Here is a 25,563-nt window from a genome sequence, read left to right on the forward strand (position 1 = left end):
AATGCAACTTCCCTGGGGTGTGGGCATTGTTTGTAGGAGTTCAGTCTTGGTGAGTACATCAGTGTAGGAATCAGACTCATAGGAGGGCTACAAAATCTCCTGACAGGACCTCCCTGTCCCTTTTAGACAGTAGTGTTGTCATGTGAGCTGGCAGGTGGATGGCTACCTTCTAATGGATTTGGGTTTGTAGCTGAGCAAATAGTGAGAATGTACAATGATTAAATGAGAATTAAAATATTCTTTGTCATACCAAAGACATAATTTGGGGGCCAAACATAATAACAAGTAACCTCGTGGACCTTAAATCACATATTTTCCTTCATGTATGCATTTTCTTACAATCTTTTGTAGTGTGATGCTTATTTTGAACAAACTGCGATAAACATGGAGAAGTTTATTTAATGGTACAGTGTACTAGAAGTTTTAAAGACTTGCAGCAGGCTTAGATTCCACTATTGTTGAAATTTTATGAAACACTCTGAAATTCTCAAAATTATTGAGAATTCCCACGTGCTGTGGAATACACCTGAAATACCAGTGGCTCAAGATTCTGAGGCAGGAGGATTGTGATTTTTTTTCACTTTTTTTTAAAGAGAGAAAGAATTTTTTAATATTCATTTTTTAGTTTTCAGTGTATACAACATCTTTATTTTATTTTTATGTGGTGCTGAGGATTGAACCCAGCACCCCATGCATGCCAGGTGAGCACGCTAACATTTGAGCCACATCCCCAGCCCATGTTTTCATTTTTCTTAAAAATTTATATATATGAACTTTTTTTTTCCTAAGAATCAAACCAGTGCCTCCCACATGGTAGGCACATTGTCAACCACTGAGCCACAACCTTAGCCCAAGGGTTCTGATTTGTAAGGTGGCCTCCCTGGATAACAAGGAGTAAAGAATTCAGTGAGACCCTGTCTCTAAGAAGTAACTCAAATAATAAATAAAAAAGAAGGCTGGGAGGTGGCTGAGTGGTTGAGTTCCACTGAGTTTGATTCACAGTACCCTGAAGAAAAATGCATTAGGAACCAAGTTTTAATAAACCGTATGATGGGTGGATGGGCTTGTTCATTATATTGTTTTCTTTTTTGGATTCTTAGGCATGGTTTACTAATTCAGGAACTCTGTAAAATTCACCAATTCAATATAAAGCAAGTGTATGGTTTTAAAAAATAATAATATATCAAGGTCCATGAGGGCAGCTTTCTGCTCTGGGAACCTCAGTAATTGGTAGTCATCACAAGAGGCCATAATGTCCTTATCATAAAGAGTTTGTGAAAGCTTCTATTGTGCAGGAGTCTCTGAATGTGCTAAATGTGCCTGTCTTTTCAGAGCCTTTTGGTGGAGAAATTCCACATGGAGGTCTCTGATTTATAGATGATGTCATTGGGGAGCTCAAGTGAAACTGATAAGTGAAGAACACATTGCCACATGGTCAAGGGCAGCCTAAAAGGTGTCAGATTTTCATGTCTTCAAGAAGTGTGTCAAGCAACCTTGGAGGAGGATGTCAGCAATTTACGATGTGTCCTGCAAAAACGTGTCTGCTCAGGTCATTTGTTAAAAGCTAATGAGTAGTCTGAAAATTTATTTGGTCCTGTTAGTGATAATGACAATTTGCATTAGAATGCTATTGAAATAGAGAAAACAGAAAATATTAGCCATTTCTGAGGCCAAAATACATACCAGTTGTGATTAAATAGGATCAGTAATTTTCATTATATTTGGTATTGGGTATGGATACTTACAGTCGGGACCAGATCATCAAAGTAGCAGTAATCTACCCAAGGCAAATGTTGAGCTAGAGAATATCTGTGTTTCTGTAGTTGGTATTTTATTTTTTCCTCTGTGATTATCAGTGACTGTGTTTAAACATTTCAGGATGCCCAGTTAGAACTCTAATTTTTCAATATTTAATGAGTTAGAAAATGTTAGACTATTAAATATTCTGAGAAGCACATCAGATTTTATACGAATTTTTAGTTTCCATATACCTTGTTTTAACATACCAAAAATATATGAAGTGATTTAATTAGAGATTGATGGTGTTTATTTATTTGTTTTTGTTACTTGTGATGCTGCGGCAAGTGTGGCCAAACTAGCAGGTCTGGCCAGGTTTGATGGGACATTGGAATAAATAAAGAAGATACAACATCTGGGATCGGGTAGAGCACTGCTTTATAATGGAGCAGAAGGTCTAAAGAATTATGCCAGGGGGGCTGGGGATGTGGCTCAAGTGGTAGCCCGTTCACCTGGCATGTGTGGGGCACTAGGTTTGATCCTCAGCACCACATATAAATAAAATACAAGATGTTGTGTCCACCAAAAACTAAAAATATAAATGAACAAATATTAAAAATCATCTCTCTCTTTAAAAAAAAAGAAAAAAAGAATTACACCAGCAATCTTTATTGTATATCTTTCGTTGATTATATTAAAGACTATGCAAGCATTATTCTTTGTATTTATGAAAGTTAAACAGTTAGCAACAGTATGCAGCTATTTCCTCTGTTACATTCTATAGTTGGATTGTGCAATGTTAAGAGCTCTGTGCAACTCTCAAGAAAGTCCATCCTTTAAAGTTACTTTAAAGCATCTTTTAAAGCAGTGGAACTGGTGAAATATTGTGGTTGACTTAGCAAGAAACTTTGTGCCTGAGAATAAGGTCAAAGCTGAAAAGTCTCCCACAACAGAGTCTCCCCCATGGAGAACATTGCCATAGCAACCAGGCATCTTATAGTTTTGCATAGAAACTTTTCCATTCACCAAGCATGTCACTGCCATTACGTCATTAGAGACCTCCATGTCAGACACTTGTCTCCCAATCACTGTCCTGGTCTCCACAGGGGATTGAACCCAAGGCTGCTTTACCACTGAGCTACACCCTCAACAAGGCTCCCCCTCTTTTTTTTCTTTCTTGAGATAGTGGTGGACTCTGTTGCCCAGCCTGACCTCACACTCATCTAAAACTAGAGCAATGTGGTCTCTGAACCTTTACCCCAATGGCAGTCACATTGCTGGGAACTCAGCTGAAGTGGTTAAATTAATGACGTTGAAATTCTATAGAATGTGACTACTGTTTCCAACCCATTCTACCAGGTACTGTTTCCAACCCATTCTACCAGGCCTGGTAGAAATTTGCAAGTCCATTTTTATGTTTCCAGATCATAAGAAAAAATATTTTTTTTTCAAATTTTCACAGATGTACCAATATCACACAGACCCTAAGTACTTGTTTTTAGGGCAGGGATTATGGGAAGTTCGTTGGAATTGTGTGGATCCATCCTGCCTTCTAATATGTCTTCCCTGTTTTCTCTCTCACTCATTATAGTACAAGGGGTTCTTAACCACTAAGCCACATCCCCAGACTCTCTTTCATCCCCATGACAGTAGAATGCATATATACATATATACACACATTTTGGTATATCATACTTGCATGGGATATCATTTCTCATTTTTCTGAGTGTACATGTTGCAGAATCATTTTAGTCATGTAGTCAAATATACACATACAGTAATGATGTCTGTTTCAATCTACTTCTATCCATCCTATTCCCACATCCCTCTCCCCTCCCTCCCATCACTTCCCTCAAGTTAATGTAAGGTAAAGCTATTCTGGGCCAGTGCCCCCTCCCTCCTTAATTAGAATCAGCATAATAGAGAAAACATCTTTGGTTTTGCGAGACTGGCTTATTTCATTAAACATGATATTCTCCAACTCCAACCATGTACTAGAAAGTGCCACAATTTTAGGATACTTTCAAACTGACTAAAATTCCATTGATTATATATACCACATTTTCTTTATCCATTCATCTTTCAAGAACCACCTAGGTTGGTCCATACTCTAGCTATTGCAAGTTGAGCTGCTATAAACATTCATGTGGCTGCTGAGGAGTCATACATGTGAAAATATTTTTAAAACAAGTTGCTGAGCAGGAGAGAATATTTTACATTACTTATTTTATTATTTCATAGTATTCAGAGTATAAAAGGAACTTTAGTGACTCCATAATAAAATGATCAACAAAATAAAAAATGAATTCTGAATTGTGAACCCCTCAGATATTTCTGCTACTCTTTATGGTGTTTTCTGAGAATGATCTTCAAAATGCTAATTGTTACTTTTTGCTCCCAGTCATTTGGAAGTTTCTAGAGAAAGGGTGCCCCTTTCCTGCACTAGGCTTAAGTTCCAGTGGTTTTGCTAACTTCTGTTGCTGGAAGAATTGCTTCTCTCTCAACTCAATTATAGGTATCAAAGGGGAAAATTAAACAAACTACCGATAGACTCAATAATATTTGAGCACTTTCTGAGCCCTTACCTACCCTTGTTCACCCCAGTAATAATTCCAGGCCTTTCAGTTGTTTTTAGATGTAGTGTCTCCATGTACTGAGCATCTAAAATTAGTGACTTCTGTTCCAGGGGGTATGTCCTAAACGTGCAATTTCTATAAGCAACAGAGACAGAGCATGTGTAAATATTCATACATTACAAATATTTGGATTTGCATTGTTTGTAACTACTTCCAAATACTAAAATTTGCAGCAGTAGTGTTAAAAATGTGTTAGAAACCACAGATTCCTGTTTCACCACAGAAAATACAGTACACTCTTCTTCTAGCTACTTGACAGCCTGGAATATAACACACTTGCCTCAGAAATTTAATGCATCAGTCAAATGAAAACTTTCCTTCACCCTAAGAAGTCTTGTCAGAATGCCTATGATAAAAATCTGAAAGATAGGGGCTGGGGTTCTGGCTCACTTATAGAGTGCTTCCTTAGCACATGGGAGGCACTGTGTTCAAGCATCAGAACCACATAAAAACAAATAAATAAAATAAAAGTGATTTTTCTATCTATGACTAGTAAATAAATAAGTAAAATATTCAGAAGTAAAAAATAAAAATCTGAAAGTAGGTACTCCAGAGCATGTGAGCATGAATATAAAGATTCACTTGTAAAAATGCTGGTGAGAATATAAATTGAATAAAGCTATTTTTGAAAATGGTATTAAGGTTCTTCAATAAGTTAAAATAAAAATGTCATATGATTCAGTAGTAGTAATTCTTGGTATGTATCTAAAAAAATTGGAGTCATTAGATCATAGAAAAGACTATATTTTCATTGTAGTATTTTTTACAGAACCTGGTAAAAGACCTGAAGTACCTTTAAGGTAAATGGTAGGTTGGGCATGGTGCCACATACCTGTATTCCCATCAGCGTGGGAGGGTGAGACAGGAGAATCATTAATTTAGAGCCAGTCTCAGCAAATCAATGAGATCTTGTCTGTAAACAAAATATAAAAAAAGGAGCTGGTGATGTAGCTCAGTGGTTGACTAGCTCTGATTTCAACACACAGCATAATAAATAAATAAATAGGCTCAACACATTGACCCTATGCTATATTTTCCAAGAAGCAATTTACTTGCACCCTTTCTGGATTAACTGGACAGAATGTGTTACATTCTTTAACAAATTATTATCTGCAGAAGAAATGCAGTTTCAAAATAATGTTTGCAAGAGGAACACAAGTTACACTAAAGGGGAGACTTTTGTTATCTTGTTAAAGACCAGATTCTGGAACTCAGGGAAATAAAGATAATTCCTACTAACCATAAAATCTGCAAGAGTTTTTGATTAAGAATTTAATTTTAAATCATGAACATTAGGCTAATTAACCTAAAGTTTTCATGGCACTGGATACTTGAGAGTTTGATATTATCCTGCTGTCAGTCCAAAGTCAAAAAGTGTACCTGGGCAGGATTCTTTAGAATCTTTTTTAGATCTCTAATAAAAATGGAGAGAAAGAGAGCCATGCTCTTTTCTTTACAGAGAGGACGCATTCTCTCTCTTTAAAGTGTCACCTTTTTCTTCCTTCACATCACTTCTAATAATCTCATTGTGTCTGGTTTTTTCTCATGTGAAATGCTCACAAAGAAAAAGCAAAATCTATAAACTGCCATCCAGTTCTTGGAAGAAAAATTAGAAATACTGCATCCATTTTAAATATAGCATAAAATAGTTGATAAGGGAAAGACGGAATGCTGGCATTAAAATTGTGAACAGAGCTGAGTGCAATGGTGCACTCCTGTAATCCCAGGGTCCTGGAAGGCTAAAGCAGAAGGATCATGAGTTCCATGCCAGCTTCAGCAAGGGAGAAGTGCTAAGCACTTCTTTAAACAAAATACAAAATACTGCTGGGGATTTGGCTCAGGGGTAGATTGAGCCAATAAGTTCTAGAATGACTTGTTATCCAGGGACAATTAATTGACCCACCATAGATTGGAACTCAAGATTCAATCACAAGTTCCACAGAAATCATATGGAAAATAGCTGGTGTCTTATAGATAATGTGGTTAAGTTGTTCCTGCACCCTCTGTCTGACAGGGTCACAGCATGGGAGATGCTGTGGCAGAGCTACACCATCTGGAAACTGAAACCATGGGGAAGGTTAAATGTATTGTTTATGATACTCATGATATGGATAATAGCGTATACATCAATCAATAATAAAAGTACATGTTGATGGAAATGGCAGGAAAATTCCCAAAATGAGACTAAAGATACACTTAAGACATGCCTGGAGATGTGTTTTAATATCTCTCAGGACACAAACAATAGCGTTATTACTCAAAACTTTATGAAGAAAATTTTACAAATCTCAAGGTTCTTGAAGAATAACTTAACAATTGGCACTAAGCCCCACATTTTAAATCTACAATCTGTGCTACAACTTATGGGCCTGTGTTCAATTTCCTTATGTTTTAATTACAGGAAATGTAAAAGTTAAAAGGGAAGATGATAGGTATCTTGTAACATATAGTAAATGTAATTTAACTAATTGTATCACCAGATAATATAGAAAAAGGAACCATGATGCTCCTTAAGCCCTCCTTTATTACCAGGAAATATTTCAGAGCCATGGTAGGCTGATTCTGCTTTTCAAGTCTTACAACAAATACACGCCCAGCCAGCGAGACCTAAGTGTGCTATTGGACTCATAATAGTGAGAGTTGTTCCCTTGGTTTCTTTTATTGCTTCCATGATGACAGCTTTGGTGGCCATATCTCAAATATTCAACATGCACATTTTCTTAATTATTTGGCTCAGAATACTTCCAAGGCTCTTCACAATCAAATAAATGTTGATGAAAGGATTGAGACCAAGCTAAATGCCTTAGAGACTGCTGTCATGAATATAGATAATGCACTTTCCACTTTGAAATTCAAGGAAAGACTTAAATGTCATGCTAGCTATAAGTATGTGTGTGTTACCGCTGCCAAATGCAATGCTTCTTAGTGGTATTGGAGAAAGCTTCAAAACCATTTGTTGCATATTTGGCAGAAGAATGCTTGGATCTTTTGGAGCTGCATCATCAGATTCAAGATACAAAAATGTAAGATTGATTTTTCAGATCCTACTTTTTTAGCTGATCAAATACTTAGAGTAAAACAGCTTTAACCCTGGAAACATTCTTAAACACTCTGCATGGTATATCCTTGTATTATTCTCATTGCTACTTATTCTCTCTTGTGTTGTAATTGTAGGATGTTGTGCCCCTAGAAGAAGAAATCAGGGACTCAATATAATGACCCATCAACTGCTTTTTCAAAAAAAAGAAGAACAGATATGTGGGAAGCTCTTCTGAGTGACCCATGCCTTCCAGTCCTGAAGCAGGAGGCTCTGACCAGTCACTACATTTGTGGTGAGTTGGACATTGTCCCAGCTCAGATATAGAGGGGGGTCTTCAGATGTAGGCATTATTTATAAGGATTGACTTACCCTCATCGTCCTTGTAACTCTGCCCCTCTGGCCTTTTTTGAATAGAACTTTCTAAGAACAAGAGTCTTCCAATGAAAGCTCTCTTCTGAATGTGGTCACTTTCTCACCAGTCTCTCGTGACTTTCTCTTGCCCTCTTTTCTGGGGATCCTGAGGTCAAGAGTGGAGAAGCCGTCCTGAAGCTTGTTTGAAGGTAAAGTGTGTCTGTGTTTTGTTTGGTGTCCCTGGAAATTTACATGAGTGCCCTTAAGTTCAGCTGACTTTGCAGGTTGGGGGTGGCAATTTGTAACTGCGTGGGCAGCAATTTGCCTGACCTGCATGGGCAGCAATTTGTAACTGGTGTTCAGAGGAATTACACACACACACACACACACACACACACACACACACACACACACACACACACACACGCAGACACACTGCTTATATTTTTCAAGAGTAAAAGCTGAAGCAAAAATGCCCCTGAGATGACTAGATATCCACAATAAAAAAAAGTATTTGGATACGTACCTCACATCATGTACAAAAGTAAAATTAAAAAAGCATCAAAGTTCTTTGTGTAATAGCTAGAAGCATAAAAGTCATAAAAACAGTTGAGGAAATTTTTATTACTTTGGATGTGGTTATGGCTAAATAATATTTGTATTTATTTTAATAATGCCACTCAGATAGAATAATCCCCGTTTAAAAGTGGTATGATTTCATGTCAAAATAAACATTAATATTATGTGTAACTGAAATTCAAAAATAAAAAATAAAATTTAAAAATGTATCTCAGGGGTAAAGCACCCCAGAGTTCAATTTCCAGTACCAACAAATAATTAATAAAGGAACAAAGACATTTCTCAATGTAATAGGCTTAATCTTGACTCTTTTGACACTTCTGTGAGTTCGGTGAAAATGAGAACCTTTTTCATGATAATTCATAATTTGTTAAAAAATATGCCCACAAAATTATAAGATTTCTCTTTTTGTTGACTCAACAATACATTCATGACTACATGAAGAAGCGACAAGTATACAGATGTTATTTGGGGTCAGAAGGTAATTAGTTAATATTATTTCTTTTACAGCCCTTCAGCTAATATGATTCCACACAATGCTATGGATCATTTGGCTCTAGAGGAATAATCTGTACTCTTGAGAAATTTCAATTTTATTTAAGTCTATAGATTAAAAAAAATGGATGTCCAGGTTTGACTTCTACAAGGTAAATGTGGTTGGAGTTTTTCAGATAGAAGTCCCCACTGGGGACAGTGAAATTTCAAATAGTATATACGGAAGGCTAGATGAAGTCTATAGTTTAAGAAAATATATTGGCTAAATTATAAATATATTTTTCTTTACCCTTCACAAAATTTATTATGCCACATCATAAACCTCATATCTAAAATCCTGTAGATACTTTCTAAATATGTGGCATTATAAGCAGTATCTTTTGGCACCTGCCTCTAATCCCAGCAGTTTGGGAGGCTGAGGCAGGAGGATCACATGTTCAAAGCCAGACTTAGCAATTGGGCTCTAAGTAAAATTTTTAAAAATGCAGGGAATGTTGCTCAGTAGTTAAGCTCCCCAGGGTTCAATCCCTGTTACCAAAAAGAAACAAAGAAAATTTGTCTTTTCTAAGAATCCATTGTTCAATGCAGGATAATGAGATTTTTACATGTTTTCTGCCAATAATCTTGTAGTCCCAATTCTCATATTTACACTTCCATTTAAAATTAATTGTGTAAAGTGTGAAATAGTGTTTGAGATCATGTTCCAAGTTTTATATGGGTAGTTGTTCCAGATGATTTGAAAGCATTTTTCTTATAATGTCTTGGAATTCTCCTTGAAAAATAATCGACCATAAATATAACGATCTATTTCTAAATTATATTCCATTTACTTATTTCTTTTTGCAGTAATGAATTTGAATCTAGAAACACTCTACCACTGAGATTTATCCGCAGTTCATTATTTCTTTGGTTTTGAGACAATATCTTGCTATGTTCCCAAGGGTGACCTCAAATTGTCAATTCTCCTTCCTCAGTCACCTGAGTTGCAGATATTATAGGCATCCACAACCATGCCTGGCAATATTATTCCATTTAATCATTTTGTAAGTGTGTCTCAGTACTGATTTCAATAACATTTTCAAAATAGCTTTGATGAAAATGTACTATATATACATAATAAAGGGTCTCTGCATAGTATTTTAACACATACTCCACATCCACTGATGAAATCCCTTTCTCATTTCCCGCCTTCACTCTTTAACCTTTAAAAATCACCAACCTAAATTCAAGTTTAGCCTCCCCCACATGAGGGACAGCATGCAGTGTTTGTATTTATGTGTCTGGTTTTGTTTCATTTTGCCACTCTACCCTCCAATTTCACCCAATTGGTTGCAGGTGGCAGGATTTTATTTTTATAGATGTATGTCTACATATATGCCATATTTTCTTTATCCATCTGATCCAGAATTCCTAGGTGATTCTACATCTTTTCATTTGGGATATGCCTCAATAAACATGGGCATCCAGGTATCAGATGAAGATTTCATTCTTGTTCATTACATACTCCCATGTGAGATACCTGAATCACAAGGTCATTCAATTTTAGTATTATTTAGTTGAGATACAAAAGACTTAACCAAAGCCTCATGTGCTTGGCAAACATTTGACCATTAGACTACATCACAGTGCCTTATTTATTATTATTATTATTATTATTATTATTATTATTATTATTAATTTATTTTGAGAGAGTGTTACATTAAGTTTCTTTAACCTCACAGCAGATTCAGGATCCTCCTACTGTAGTCTCCCAAGTTGCCTACTTTAGAGGCATTTATCACCATTTCTGGCTTCCAGCATATTTCTTTTTTATTGGAATCAGGATTTTGCCCTCTTTGACCTTGAATTTGCACAAGTTGGCCTTAAACTTGTAATCCTCTCTTTTAGCTTCTTAAATATATGGGATTAGTTGTGTGCCATGATCCAAGCTATTGTTAGTTTTTTGAATAATATGCACAGTTTTTCATATCAGCTACCCAATTTACTTGCACACACCCGTGCCTAAGTGTTGATTTTTTTTTACATCCACATCGTGTTTGTCACTTTTCTAATTTATCCATTCTTACTGGGATGTGATGCACATGCAAGGCAAGCACTCTACCTACTGAGTTATTTCCCCAGTCTTCCTCATTGTATTTTTTATTTGCATTTTCCTGAAGGCTACTTTTATTGAATATTTTTCTTCATGTTTGCTGGAACTTTTTGTTTCTTTTGAAAAACTGTCTACTTCGTTTGCCCACTTGAATGGCATTACTTAGTTTTTGATTGTTTGTTTGGTTTTATGATTATTTTTGTTCTTTACATATTCTAAATATGAAGATTGTATCAAACACATACTGGGCAAAGATTTTCTCCAATTTTATAAGGATTCCCTCCCCCCTTTTTTCTTTGCTGTTCGTCAACTTTTTAGTTTAATGGAATTTTTAATCTTTACTTTTTGTGATTTCAAAATTCTGTCCAAAACATTTGTTATCCTTACAAGAGTCTTAAATTGCTTTGCCCTGTTTATTTTGTAGTTTCACAGTCAGGTCTTTTACCACTTTTGAATTTATTTTGAACAGGGTGAGGAATAGGGATCCAGTTTCTTTGAGTACTGGAAGTTTATAATGAGCTTTAAATTTGGGATGTGTGAGTCTCCCAATTTTGTTCTTTATATTTTTATTGAAAACAAACAAACAAACAAACAAACTGTATTTGGTATTTGAGGTTGACTGAACTTCCATATTCACTTTAGGCTTATTATTACATCTTTTTCAAAAATGACATGTGGGAATTTTGGTAAGGTTTACATTGATATGTAAATCAATTTGCATTTTACCATTTCAGCAACATTAATCTTATCAATAAATAGTCATTGCCTATTTATTCTTTTAAACATTTTCTATAGTATTTTCTGCTTACAAGACATATTTGTTAATTTTTTGCTATGTATTTAATATTTGATACTACCATAAATGGAATGTTTTAAAGTAATTTTGCTTTTAATATTTATTGTTCAGCTACAAAAATTATATTGATTGGTGCTATATCCTGCACAAATGCTGAACTTTTTTATTTAAATCATTCTTTCTTAGAGACCTTAGGATTTAATTCACACAAAGCTATCTATCTGTTTTTCGAGTTAGATATAGTTTGATAGTTTCACTTCACATTTCTAATATGGAATTTTGTTGTTGTTGGGTACCAGTGATTGAACTCCAGAGCCCTTGACTCCCGAGCCACATCCCCAGCCCTATTTTGTATTTTATTTAGAGACAGGGTCTCACTGAGTTGCTCAGCACCTTTCTTTTGCTGAGGCTGGCTTTGATCTTCCTTCCTCAGCCTCCCAAGTCACTGGGATACAGGTGTACACCAACCATGCTCAGCTCTGATATGGATGTTACTATTGTGTTTTTTTACTGATTCATTCTCTTATTAAGTCTTTTGATATTTTCTATGTCTAAGTCAGTTTTGATGGATGTTATGTAAAAATTTGTTCACATTCAGTTTTCATATTTTGCCCTTAAATTTTTCTCATTTTTTTGTGGAGTCTGTTTTTATTGTCTCACTTTTTTTTGATATTTATTAACTTGAGTACTCTCTCTCTCTCTCTTTGCTTGGTTAATTGAACAATCAATTTTGTAAATGTTTTGAACAATCAAGTTTGTTTTCTTAATTCTTTTGTCTATTTGTTTTATGCTTGCTCTATTCTTTATTAAAATTTATCCTCTGCAATTTGATTACAGCTTGCTTCTCTTTGTCTAGTACTGTGTAAATTTAGGTTTTTGTTTGGGCAGTTTTTTTTTTATAATGTAGGACTTTGTGGTTATGAATTTTCTTCTGAGGGCTACTTTAGCTGCATCTCATCAGTTTTGGCATGGTTGCTTTCATTTTCATGTTTGATTTTTATTTTTATCTATTTAAACTAGTTTCTATTTTTTTTCTTTTTCTTCTTCCTAAAGAGTTCACTGCTACATGTTTGTAAATTTTTAAGTGTTTTGTTTTATTAACTTTAGTTCATTGTAGTTACAAAAGATACTTGTCCTAATTTCAGTGCTTTTAAATTTATTGACATTTTTATGGATTTAAAATGGGAAGTCCTGCACAATGTTTCCTACACACTGGAGTAAAATGTGTACTCTACTCTTTCGGGCAGAATATTCTATGTAGTCCTGAAGATTTAGGTTTAAACTTGGAAAGTATTGCAACTCCCCAAGGTGCATTAAATTGCCCAAGGCACATGACCTCTAAAAGTTACTAGGTGATATTCATTGGATGTGACCTAGTTTAAAACTAGCCACTGCAGATTTGTGTCCTTTGTTTCAGATTGCACAGGGAGATCCTTCTCTACCTTCTCATGAACTTTGGCAGAAAAAAGGATTGCCATAACAAAAGTTGAATCTTCAAGGATTACTACACAGCTTACTAGAATTAATCCACAAGAGCCTATATATTGATTAACATTTCCCACTGTTCATACTCCTACAGGAGCAATATGGCAATAATTGGAAATTATTGAGTGGCCTTGCCTACCTTATTCTCCTCAAAAGTCATCAACTCCATACCGTGGCTTTATTGCTCAGTTAGTTACTAAAGGAAGAAGACGAGTTTTGCAGAGAGTTGGGTCATAGCCTAATATTAATATTGGCCCTTTTTCTACTCAAGAGCATGATTGGCTTTGGCAATCTTCTAATACTTGGCAGATAGCTTGTGCAAATTTCTATGGCCAAATGGCAAGCCATTACCTTCATGAGAAAATTATTCAGTTTACTCTTGTGACTACATTTATTTTCCCCAAAATTGTATGTGCTTAACCAATAGTTGGAGAACTAACAGTATTTGCTGATGGATTGAGTTCAGGAAAGGCAGGTTTCTATAGCCATGTTTATACAGAGATAATACAGACGCATATACTTCTGCAGAATGAGCAGAAATTTAAGCTCTCATTTGGGCTTTAATTCGTTTTGCAAATTAGTCAATCCATATTTATTCTGATAGTTTATATTGCAGTTGGAGTCACAAAAAATATTAAAACATCAACTACTGGGAACACACCATTGCAAGAGTGTTTCAGACCTTATAAAAGACAATTCAAATGTGTCACCATCCATGTTTCATTAGCCATTTAAGGGCACATTCTAATATTCCAGGTCCTTTAGAATCAGATAATAATAAGATTGATAAACTTATTGCCATTTGTGAATAAATGATTGTGCAGAAGCCTCACATTCTTTACATCATCAGAATGCTTCTAGTTTACATAAAAAATTAATATTCCTGGAGAAAAACTTGTCAAATTCTACATCAAATCTCACAATATTTTATACATATTTTATCTTCACCAACTAGGGTTAATCCCATGGTTTATGACCAAATCAGTTATAGCAAATGGATGTAACTCACATCGGTCAATTTGGCAAACAGTGTTAAGTTCACGTTATTGTTGATACTTACTCTAGATTTATATTTGCCACTGCCTGTGTAAGAGAAAATACTCAGCATGTACTTTTGCAGCATTAGGATGTCCTTTTACAGATTGAAATTGATAATACACTAGCTTATACTAATTTTTCTTTTCAGCAGTTTTGCCATCAATTTTGTATTGATCATAAAAATGGTATTCCCCATAAGCCTCAGGGTCAAGCTATTGTAGAATGAGCTCATTTATCTATTAAGCTACAATTACAAGGCTTCACAAAATAACCTTAATCATGCTTTGTTCTAATTTTTTTTAATTGTGACTCTGAAAGTCACACTGCAGCCAAAGGACTCATTTCTTCTACTGCAGCTGGTCCCTTGAGCCAAGGTTTGTGGAAAGATTTACAAACATAATAACAGAAAGGATCAGATCCAGTGATGATGGGGGGTAGAGGTCATGCTTGTGTTTTCCCAGAAGGTGCCTCTCATCCTATTGTGGTACCTGATTGTGCTATCGAACATGGAGGACCTAGAACCGAGGTTCAGATACTGAAGATTGATCCAGAGATGTCAGCCCTGATCCCCAGCAGGAAGTGAGAGCTACAAAGGAGGAAGAGGATGAAGAAGGCCCTGAGAGACTGAATGTTGAAACTACCATCATGGAGGCAACTGTAGAATCTAGCGCTATAGCCTCAACAGATACTTTGACACAAGGAGGAACGAACTCTGCAGCAACAATGTTTGTGGCCATGTTAGCTCTGTTGAGCTGTCCAGTAAATGGGGTCCAGGGAGAAACCAATTGGACATATTTCCAGACCCACCTTTGGTACACCCTGTGGTGTGGACCGGAGAATCCATCCCAGAATTTATGAATGATACTCATGTACTGTGTGGTTTTACAGATAACTCGGATTACACCCAACACTGTGACTGGATTTAGTTATACTGGTTACAGTGGACAACTACGTATATATTAATCCCATGATAAGCATGCTGGCTATCTCAGGGTATCTTTTAAAAAAATACAGCATATCTGGGGTCTAGGAAAGCCAATCGTACTGGACCCTGGGACTGTAAGTAATATGTCCAAACAGTTATTAAAATGAGTCTTACTCATAAAAAGCTAATTATTGTCACAGAATGTCTGCCAATACCTTACTGTCCTAATCATTCTGCAATAGAATTTGGCATCTTTCCTAAATGGATAGACTGTGCAGATGTCTTGCCAGTGCAACAAAAAGGTTCTAGAAATAGTGGATATATTTTAGGCTGGTCTCCAAGAATTGACAAAATCAAGCATATAAGGATGCATGATCCCTGGAGGTTTTGTTGGTAATATCCTAACCTTCAGTGAAGTCGGTATCCAAAAAGATGTTTGGTGCTTAATTGCAGCCTCAGATTTCCTATATTACACTGTCAACCCTATGCCTGACTTTGTAAGCAGGGGGTGTAAAGAGGGTTCCTGGTATGGCCTGCCGGCTGTTTTCAATCTCCTTATGTTTTAATTACTGGAAATGTGAGAGTTAAAAGAAAGGATAATAAATATCTTGTAGCCTGTAAAAAGTGCAATTTACCTAATTGCATCACTAGATATAACAGAGGGGGAAAGGAACATTAATCCTTCACCAGTCTTTCTTCATCTTACTACCGGTCAACATTTTAGAGCCATGGCATGCTGATGCTGGTGTTGAGGTTTTACAATAGATGCATGCTCAGGGGACCAGACTTAAGAGAGCTCTTGGACTCATAATTCTTGGTTATATTTTTTATAATTTCATTTAATTTAATGCATCATTTCTATGGTTACAGCCTCAGTGGCTAGATCTCAGAACATTCAACATGCAAATTTTCTTAATAATTTGGCTCAAAATACTTCCAAAATACTACCTATATGTCTTTGGTTCAAAAAGCCCTCAATAATCATAAATATGATGAAAATATAGAAAATAAATTGAATGCCTTAAAAACTACTGTCATAAATATTGGTAATAAGCTTTATGCTCTCAACTTTAAGGAAAGGCTTAAATTCCATCTGACTATGAAGATCTGTGTTACTGCAGCCAAATATAAGCTTTCCTAATGGATTAGGAAAAGTTTAAATCATCTAATGGGTATTTGGCATAGCAAATAATAGTAGCCTGGATCTTATGGAGTTACAACACAACATCCAGGATGTTCAAAAAAGCAAAATTGAGCTTATGGATCCTACCTCTCAAACTGGAAATACTTCAAGAATGGAATGGCTTTAACCCTGGAAACACGCTGAAACACTCTGCATGGTATATTATTGGAATGAGGTGTTTGCTCCTAGTTCTTTTTTGTATTGTGATAATAGGTTGCCACACTATCAGAACAAAAATCCAGGAACTTGAAATAACAGCTCATCATTTTCTTTTGCAAAGTAAAAAGGGGGAATATGCAGAGTGCCACCCATGAATTACTTGAGGGTCTTCTCTGGGTATGGAGCCATGAAGAATTAGGTCTTACCTTGGAAACTATCCACATCCCCCCAGAGTGCACTAGATTGCCCAAAGCACATGACCCTCTTGTAGCTCCAGAGTTAGGCATAACACATTGGGAACTGCAAAACCCACCTTCTACCTTACTTGGCAAAGAACATTCTATAAAAAACCTTTGATATTCCCTGATATAAATAAAGCAAACAGGGGCTCCATTTTGCTCTTTTGAGTGTGGAAGCTTCATCGCTAAGATCAGCTAGCCCACCCCATCCCCGCTTTTAAAATTACTTTCTGTATCTTGTGGGTTATTCCCCCTGCTTTACCTTTCTTAGCTTTTATTTTGCAGCCAGACCATTCCACCAAGAGGAACTCTATTTATACCACCTGCAGTTTTGAATTCATGATCCTTTTGCCTCAGCTTCCCGAGTCACTGAACTACTGTGGTGGGCTCTTGATTGCTATTTTTATATTTTTTATATATATTTTTATTTTCATCCTGTCTTTGTCTTGTAATCTAAAGTGAATCTGACGTAGACAGCAGAATAATTTTATTTGGTTCCAGGTCTTATGCCCAAGGGTGTGGCTACATCCCCAGCCACTTTTTAATATTATTATATTTTATTTTCAGACACTGTTACACTAAGTTGCTGAAGCCAGCATCTAATTTGTGATACCCTAGCCTCAGTCTCACAAGTAGGTTAGCGACAGCATTGCACCACTGTGCCCACATGATGATGAATTATACAGGCTCTCCATACGTCATTAAATTTGCCGTCAAACTTGCAATCCTCTTACCTCAGCCTCCTGAGTTTCTAGAGTCACAGATGTGTGCTGCATGCCTAACTTGATCAATATGTTTTCTAAAATTGGAACAAATTGGATCTATATGCAGTAATAGTCATGAAAAAAGTAATAGTAATGAACCAAATGCTTCTTCTATGTCGCCACTTGTTTTCTACCCGTATGTTTTTGGTTCATCAATTTTTACATTATTGCCTATTAATGATTCATTTTTCTTCTGTACCATTTTTATTTTATTTTCTTCTTTTGGCACATGGTTTAGTTTTTCCTTAGTGATTGTGCTGGGAACTCTAACATCTTAAATTTATGACAATCAGTTTTTATGCATGACAAATTAGTTTCAATAGTATAGAAAATTTTTGCTGATCTTACAGATTTGTGCCTCAGAATTGGTTTCTATCTTTGTCATAGACTATAACTTCATGCATCGTGTGTCTTCTATGGCTTGGATATCATTTGTCAACAAACAAGCTTAGGTTTTGGATACTTGGTCCTCCTTATGGTAGCACTGAGGCAGGGGAACCTTACAAATGTGCTGTCTACTGGGTGTTAATTCAGTGATTGGGGACACCACCCACAGGAGGAATGGACACTAGTCTCTTGGAATGAGTTTTTGAGAAAACGAGTTGTTATGAAAACTCAAGACTGCCCCTCTCTGCTCTTTGGCTTGTATTGGTCCATAGGATTTTTCCTCTTCCACTTGGCCCCACTCTGATGACAGCCACCATGCTGGAATAGAGCAAAGTGGGTACTCCCCAGAAGCCAAGTGGATGGCATGCCTTTATCTTGGACTAAAATTCTGTCCTAAATGACTTTTTATTCACAAACTACACATCCTTAATTAGTTCCTGATAGCAATGAAAAATGGAGTCTTGTAATCATTCAACATCAATGTTTGTTTGGTTCTAAGTGTTATTTTTATGTTATAAGTGTTATTTTTGTGTTCTAAGTGTTACTTTTGCACTCATTTATTCTTAATTGTTTTTAATTTTATTTTTTAAAATACATTACAGTGCAATTATTATTACACATATAGAGTACAATTTTTTACACTTATATTTTTAAAACACATAGAAAAGAGTTAGAAACTAAATACTCCATGACACTGGCTATATTTAGCTACCATATTGAGCTACTGAGCTATATCTACCACTATTTCTCATTATTTTATGTTGGCTCAAGGTTCTGTCTTTTTTCATTTTCTTTATCCTTGATGGCTCTATTGGCATTTCTGGAAGAGTTGTTTACTCACTGCAAACCTTTCCTTGTACAAATCTCCCCTTTATCTTTCGAAGCACAGTTTTGCAAGATATAAAATTATTGATTGTTTATAAAAACAAGTTCCATCATGTCCTCCCACTGCCTTCCAGCTTCTTAGATTCTCTAGGGAAACCCACTAATGCTGTCTTGTACGTGAACAACTGTTTCTCTCCAACCACTCACGAGATTGCCTCTTGGTATTTGTTTTACAGAAATTGGACTATCATAGTTCCGCTTATCTATGGTTTCCCTTTCTGTAAGCTGTAGACAATTCCAGAATGAGCAACTAATGAGTTTTAAATTGCAAAGTGTTCTGAGGAGCATGATGCAATCTCACCCCACCCCACCCCAGCCCTCCAGGGGCAGGAGCCTCTGCCTTCTCCAGCAGTTTCCCAGTTGATATACTGTTTTTGGATACCTTCCTGTTAGTTTCTAGTTGCCATCTTTATTGAGAGACTGACTGTCATGATAGTGCTCCACTTGTGTAGAAGAGAACATCTCTCCAATTACTCATGCACCACATTCTGTTTGTGCCCATGTTGTATGTTAGCACTTGGAGCCTAAGAATAACAGACATACCTTGACCCTCTCCTAATGGAAAACATGATTTCCCATGAGACTCTGACCCAAGAAGTTGAGATGTGTTTAAAAAGTTTAGAACGAACCCCTTTCACAAATAACCCCAAGAAAAAGTGCCAGTGACTAGGAAGTCAATTCTACTTCGTTGTAATGCTAAAATGTCCACCAGGAAGGAAGTTGAACCTCGTTTTCATAGTATATGGTTGTATGCCAAAGTGTCCTTTAAGAATGGCTCATGTGTCAACAAGGCAGTCTGGTGTATGCTTAACGCCCAGGATTGAACCTAATTTCATCTGACAATACAAGGTAACCCCTCCCCCCAGTGCCACTATGATCTGAGGGATGAGGTATCAGTCCCTAGGCATAATGAGGAGCCAGTGGAGGTCCTTGTTCTCTACAAAAGGAAAATGCTGTAGTCGTCATCCATAGAAAAATTTAAGCCTCATTCTCATACAATATAATGTATGCAGAAGCACATATTTTTCGTGATCCTGTGCTAACATTTTGTAACCTCTACTGAATACTAGGCTGTGAAAGTTTGAAAGTTTCTTAGAAGGAATTTTAGTGGTCAATTCAGCTCATTATTTATTTAATTATTTTTGGCACCAGGGATTGAACCCAGGGCTGCTTAACCACTGAGCCCCATCCCCAGCCTCCCCTTTTAAAAATATATACTTTATTTAGAGACAGGGTCTCCCTGGGTTGCTTAGTCCTGATTAAGTTCTGAGGCTGACTTTGAACTCGTGATCCTCCTGCCTTAGCCTCCCAAGTTGCTGGGATCATGGGCATGCAATATTCTGCCTGGCTCAGTTAATTTTCTTTAATGATAAAAATAATGATTGTTTCAATGATTAGTGTTGAAGTCAAGAAGTGAGAGAGAAGTTGTTTTTGATTTGTTTTTTTCCCCCACCAGTTTAAGCAAGAGCCAGTAAGGGTTCATGCCAGTTCAGGATGAGAGAGAGTTGCAGAAATACTTCCATGTGAATGATTGCAAGTAACAGAATAGATAGCTGACCAAGGACAACAAGTCAAAGCCACTTTAAAGTTCTTGGTGACAAAATGTGAGAACCCAAATTAAAAAAAAGTTTGTGGGAGGAGAAAAGTGAAGACTGATTTCAGCAGTGGAAATGTCTTGCAGTTTTCATTAATCATAGGTGGGTGACTGGTTCCAGGCCGGCAATCCCCAAAGCATTGCAAAGTGCATCAATTTATGTATACAGTTTGCAGACAGCCTGCTCACCTCCTCCTATAATTTAAATGATCTCTGGGTTACTAGTACAATTTGCTACATGGCTGGGGCTGGCGATCAATGGCAGAGTGCTCACCTAGCACTTGTGAGGCACTGGGTTTGATCCTCAGCAACACCTGGAAATAAATAAATAGAAAATAGTTATTCTGTCCATATACAACTAAAAATATTTTTTAAAAAAAACTGGTACAAAGTAACCACTATGTAAGTAGCCATTATGCCATTGTCGTTACTTGGGAGAAAATCTGTACATTTACTTGGTACATGAGCAATTCATTTTCAAATCCTTCCCATCCACCAGGGTTTGAGAACTTGGGTGCAGAATCCATGCATATGGCCACAGGTATGGATGGGCAGATTGTCTAAAAAAGGCTTAGAAATATGTTGTAACAATTCCAATAACATCTGGACCAGAGTGAGAGAGGCAAGTAGAGGGTCAGAGATGACACCTGGGAAAGCAGGGGGTGACAGGTGGAGCCATAGGTGGCGAGGTGGCAAAGAGGACAGGCAGAACCTCTGGGGACACAGGGGCATGGGAAGATGTTGAGACCTGGAAACACTGAATGCTTGGGGAGGCAGACAGAGAAAAAAGATGTCACCGTTAATATAATAAAAAATGGGGACAGAATAGATTTAAAAGCTCAGAAAGTTTTGACCTTCAAACTTCTTCTCCATTCCAGAAGATTGCATTCCCCTTTCTGAGCAGAATGCCCAGTGGGGTTATTTGTTTTGTTTTTGTTTTATGTTTGTTTTAGAAAACTGATAAAATGTTCTCTGGTTTTGAAAGATGATTTATGGCCCATGAATAAAAGTTTTCTTGAGTTTCTGGTCACACAATATTGGTCTCTACTTTTTTCCATTTTTGATGAATATTTAACAACTGGCCTACCAGTGGATACTAAATTTATATGCCCATTATTGAATTTTTAAAATGCAAAATTATTATGGAACTCTATGGGGTGATACATAATTGGTTCTCGTTAATGCAGCTCATGCCTGCCTTGATCGATCGATCTATCTATCTATCTATCTATCTATCTATCTATCTATCTATCTATCTATCTATCTATCTATCTATCTTTTCAGTGCTCGTGGTAGCTCTACCACTCAGCTGCATACTGATAGAGACAGGTAGCATGCAGACGTGATTGATGGGATCATGCAGATCAGGGAGTCATTTTATAGACCTGCCCTCTGTGCAGACCCCCACTTTTCTTTTAGAAATGTAATTTACCTAGAGCCCTTCCTGGATCACGTCCATATGCTAGATTCTATTCCTCAGCCAACAACCTGTGATTTATGTGAGCAATACAGGTATCTCTACCAGTGAGAACGCAAATTATGCTGGTGGGGACAAGTTCTGGGACACTTTCACAGACTAGATTCCAGAACATAAGAAGATAGGATGATTGCACCTAACCATCAAATATGTAAGAACCATTTCAGACCAGCGTGGGCCAAAGTGACCTAGAGTTGTCTTGGATCTTTGGCATGTCAACTTCCTTTTCCTGTCACTAGTGTGCACCTGCTAACTACTATTTCAGACACATCCCTCACTCTATCTAGTATTAGTTTATTTAAAGACATAGGGAAGGGAAGGAAGGACACTCTCAAGCTGGAGTGTCCTCTCTGATAGTATGTTGTGCCCTATTTTCCTACTGGTCCCAGAAAAGGTCAAATTAGAACTTGTCAGTGCAGAGCAAGGTGACTTGAGAGTTGCATTTATATATTTAGAATATCATATTAAACTTTTCATAATAAGTTTTTTCTACTGATTTTTAAAAACTAAATGACAGCACAATGCATCACAATTCCTATTACACATATAGAGAACAATTATTCATACCTCTGTTTGTATATAAAGTATATTGACACCAATTTGTGTCTTCATACGTGTACTTTGAATAATGATGTCCATCACATTCCACCATCCTTGCTAATCCCCTGCCCCTCCCTTTCCCTCCCACCCCTCTGCTCTATCTAGAATTTATGTATTCCTCCCATGTTCCCCTCCATACCTCACTATAGTCACCCTCCTTATATCAGAGAAAGCATTTGGAATTTGTTTTTTTGGGATTGGCTAACTTCACTTAATATTATCTTCTCCAATGCCATCCATTTACCTGCAAATGCCATGATTTTATTCTCTTTTGTTGCTGAGTAAAATTCCATTGTGTATATATAATGCATATTTTTTTATCCATGCATCTATTAAAAGGCATCTAGGTTGGCTCCACAGTTTAGCAATTATGAATTGTGCTGCTATAAACATCGATGTGGCTGTGTCCCTGTAGTGTGCTGATTTTAAGTCCTTTGGGGTCAAATGGTGATTTCATTCTCAGATTTTCAAGGAATCTCCATACTGCTTTCCATATTGGCTGCACCAATTTGCAGTCCCACCAGAAATGTATTAGTGTACCTTTTCCCCACATCCTCACCAACACTTATTGTGTTTGTCTTCATAATAGTTGCCATAATAAAGTTTTATTACAGTAAATTCACACACACACACACACACAGTTTCCTTTGGTGTCTCTGGACAAGACCATGTAGAGTAGGAACCTAAAAATATGATGCAATCGTACTGCCAGTTAATAAGTCGGACTTGGTCCATGGGCAGGCCTCTGGTATCACCCACAGCATCTCCCATAACCTTGAGGAGCAAATTGGGTGTGAGGCCTAGAGATGTCAGAGAAGCCTCACTGTTATCTCCCTCTCTCCTGCTAGTGATTTCTGGGCCAATAAACTTTGCTCTACTTTGATTATATTTTATGTATTATCTGAAATCATCTCTGGTTTTTTAAAAATTTTTATTTTTAAATCCGATCTTTATTTTTAAAAATAGTTTTTAGTTGGACAGTATACCTTTATTTTATATATTTCTCTTTAATGTGGTGCTGAGGATTGAACCCAGTGCCTCACAGGTGCTAGGCAGGTGCTCTGTCACTGAGCCAGAACCCCAGTCCCTTGTTTTTAATTTCAAAATTTGTGGTCATTCCTGAATTCTGGTGATTTATGAACCTTCTCCTTTGAGGTTCAGTGTAACTTTCTTCTTGGTATCCAGCATTTTTGCCCCAACCAGACATGTTCCTCGGTTCTTTATGACCTCAAGTGTTGCTAGAGGAATTATTAAAAGCAAATAGGGTAGTGTTTTCAGGAAGGAAGTTTTAAGAGAATGCTCGTTATTCGATTTCTATTTTTACTTAGGTATTTAGCCATGGACTCATATGTTTTTTGTCGTTATCCTCAAATGTGGTCCACAAACCAGCAGATTGCAGAAACTTTTCATGTTGACACCTATTGTCAAATGGTGGCATTCTGATTGAGGCACATTCGACTGAGGGTAAACATTAAGATGCTTCTAAAGTGCTTATGAATTTTCCTGGTTAAAACATTGCAGAGGATTTTGGCAGTTTTCTCGCCACTCTGCTTATCTCATTGGTGTTGAAAAACCTCTCAGATGCAAGGAATGCATCCCAGAGGCAAGCTTCTGCAGCTGGCCACCCACAGACCCCAACACCCACTGATCCAATTCTCCGTGCCCCATTAATTGTGTGTCGGGTGCTGTTGGATTGTTAATTATTGGGTAAAACCCAGTGTTTTATCCCCAAGAAGCCCAATGTCTAGCTTGTTAGTTTTGTCTTTTTGTCACAACAAGACAAAAACTACTGTGTTGGTTATTCACTTTTCCTTGCCTCTCAAGACAAATCTGAGCTCCATCCAGGGACCTATATCTATTGGCACTGGTAGTTTAGGAAAATTTATAATTTTCTTTAAGAAAACCAACAGCAAGAATAATTTTCCTCATGGGGGATGGAGGGGCTCTGGCCCCAAGGAGTCCCCAGCTCTTTCCTTCTTCTCACCCACGTAATCTCCTCATCATGGGCAAGACAACCGTGTACTGCTCATCCCTGGAATCCTGGGCATGTGGCTTTACCTTCCAGTCTTCCTTCTAGAGAAATGTTCCCATTTCACAAATGCAGCAAAACTTGTCCCCCAAATACCTGGGCTGCTGTTACTGAGAAGCAAAAGAAAAAAATACTGAAGATAGGGATTGGGACTGGGGCTCAGCTGTCGAGCACTCCCTTAGCACATGCGAGGTCCTGGGTTCCATCCTCAGCACCACAGAAAAATATATGGATAGAATAAAGGTATTGGGTCTGACTCCAACTAGAAAAAATATTTTAAAAAATACTGAAAAGGCAATGGATCTAGCATATTGGGAAATGCAAATTAAAACTGCATTGCGCTTCTCTTTCACTCCAGTCAGAATGGCAATTATCAAGAATACAGTAACAATAAATTGGTGAGGATGTTGGGGACAGGGAATGCTCACACCTTGTTGGAGAATCTGCACATTGATGCAACCCTTCTGGAAAGCAGGATGAAGATTCCTCAAGAAACTAGGATTGGAAACACCTTCTGACTCAGTTATCCCACTCTTCAGCATAAAGAGGATAAAATCAGCATACTACAAGGACACAACTACATCAATATTTATGAGAGAACAACTCACAATAGCTAAGCTATGGAGCCAGCCTAAGTGCCCACCAACAGATGAATAGATAAAGAAATTGTGGTGTGTATACATGGTGGAATATTACTCAGCTTTAAAAAAAAGATGACTTCATAACTTTGGCCAGTAAGTGAATGGATCTGGAGATTATCATGCTAAAGTAAAATAAGGCAATCCCCCAAAACCAAAGGTCACATGTTTTCCATGACATGCATTATCTATATCACAAGGAAGGTGGGGGGCAAGAAGAGAAGTTCTGTAGATGAAACAAAGGGGAGTAATGGGAAGGGAGGGGAGATAAGAACAGGAAAGACAGTAGCATGAAGTGACCATAATGTTTCTATTTAATTGTATGAAAATACCTAAGTGAATCTACCCATCATGCCCACTCACAAGAATGGGGTCCTAAGGAGAATAAGGTATATTTTATGTTTGGATAAGTTTACCACAATGGATTCTATGGC

The sequence above is a fragment of the Ictidomys tridecemlineatus genome, chromosome 16 (assembly GCF_052094955.1).
Source record: "Ictidomys tridecemlineatus isolate mIctTri1 chromosome 16, mIctTri1.hap1, whole genome shotgun sequence".
Lineage (NCBI taxonomy): Eukaryota > Metazoa > Chordata > Mammalia > Rodentia > Sciuridae > Ictidomys > Ictidomys tridecemlineatus.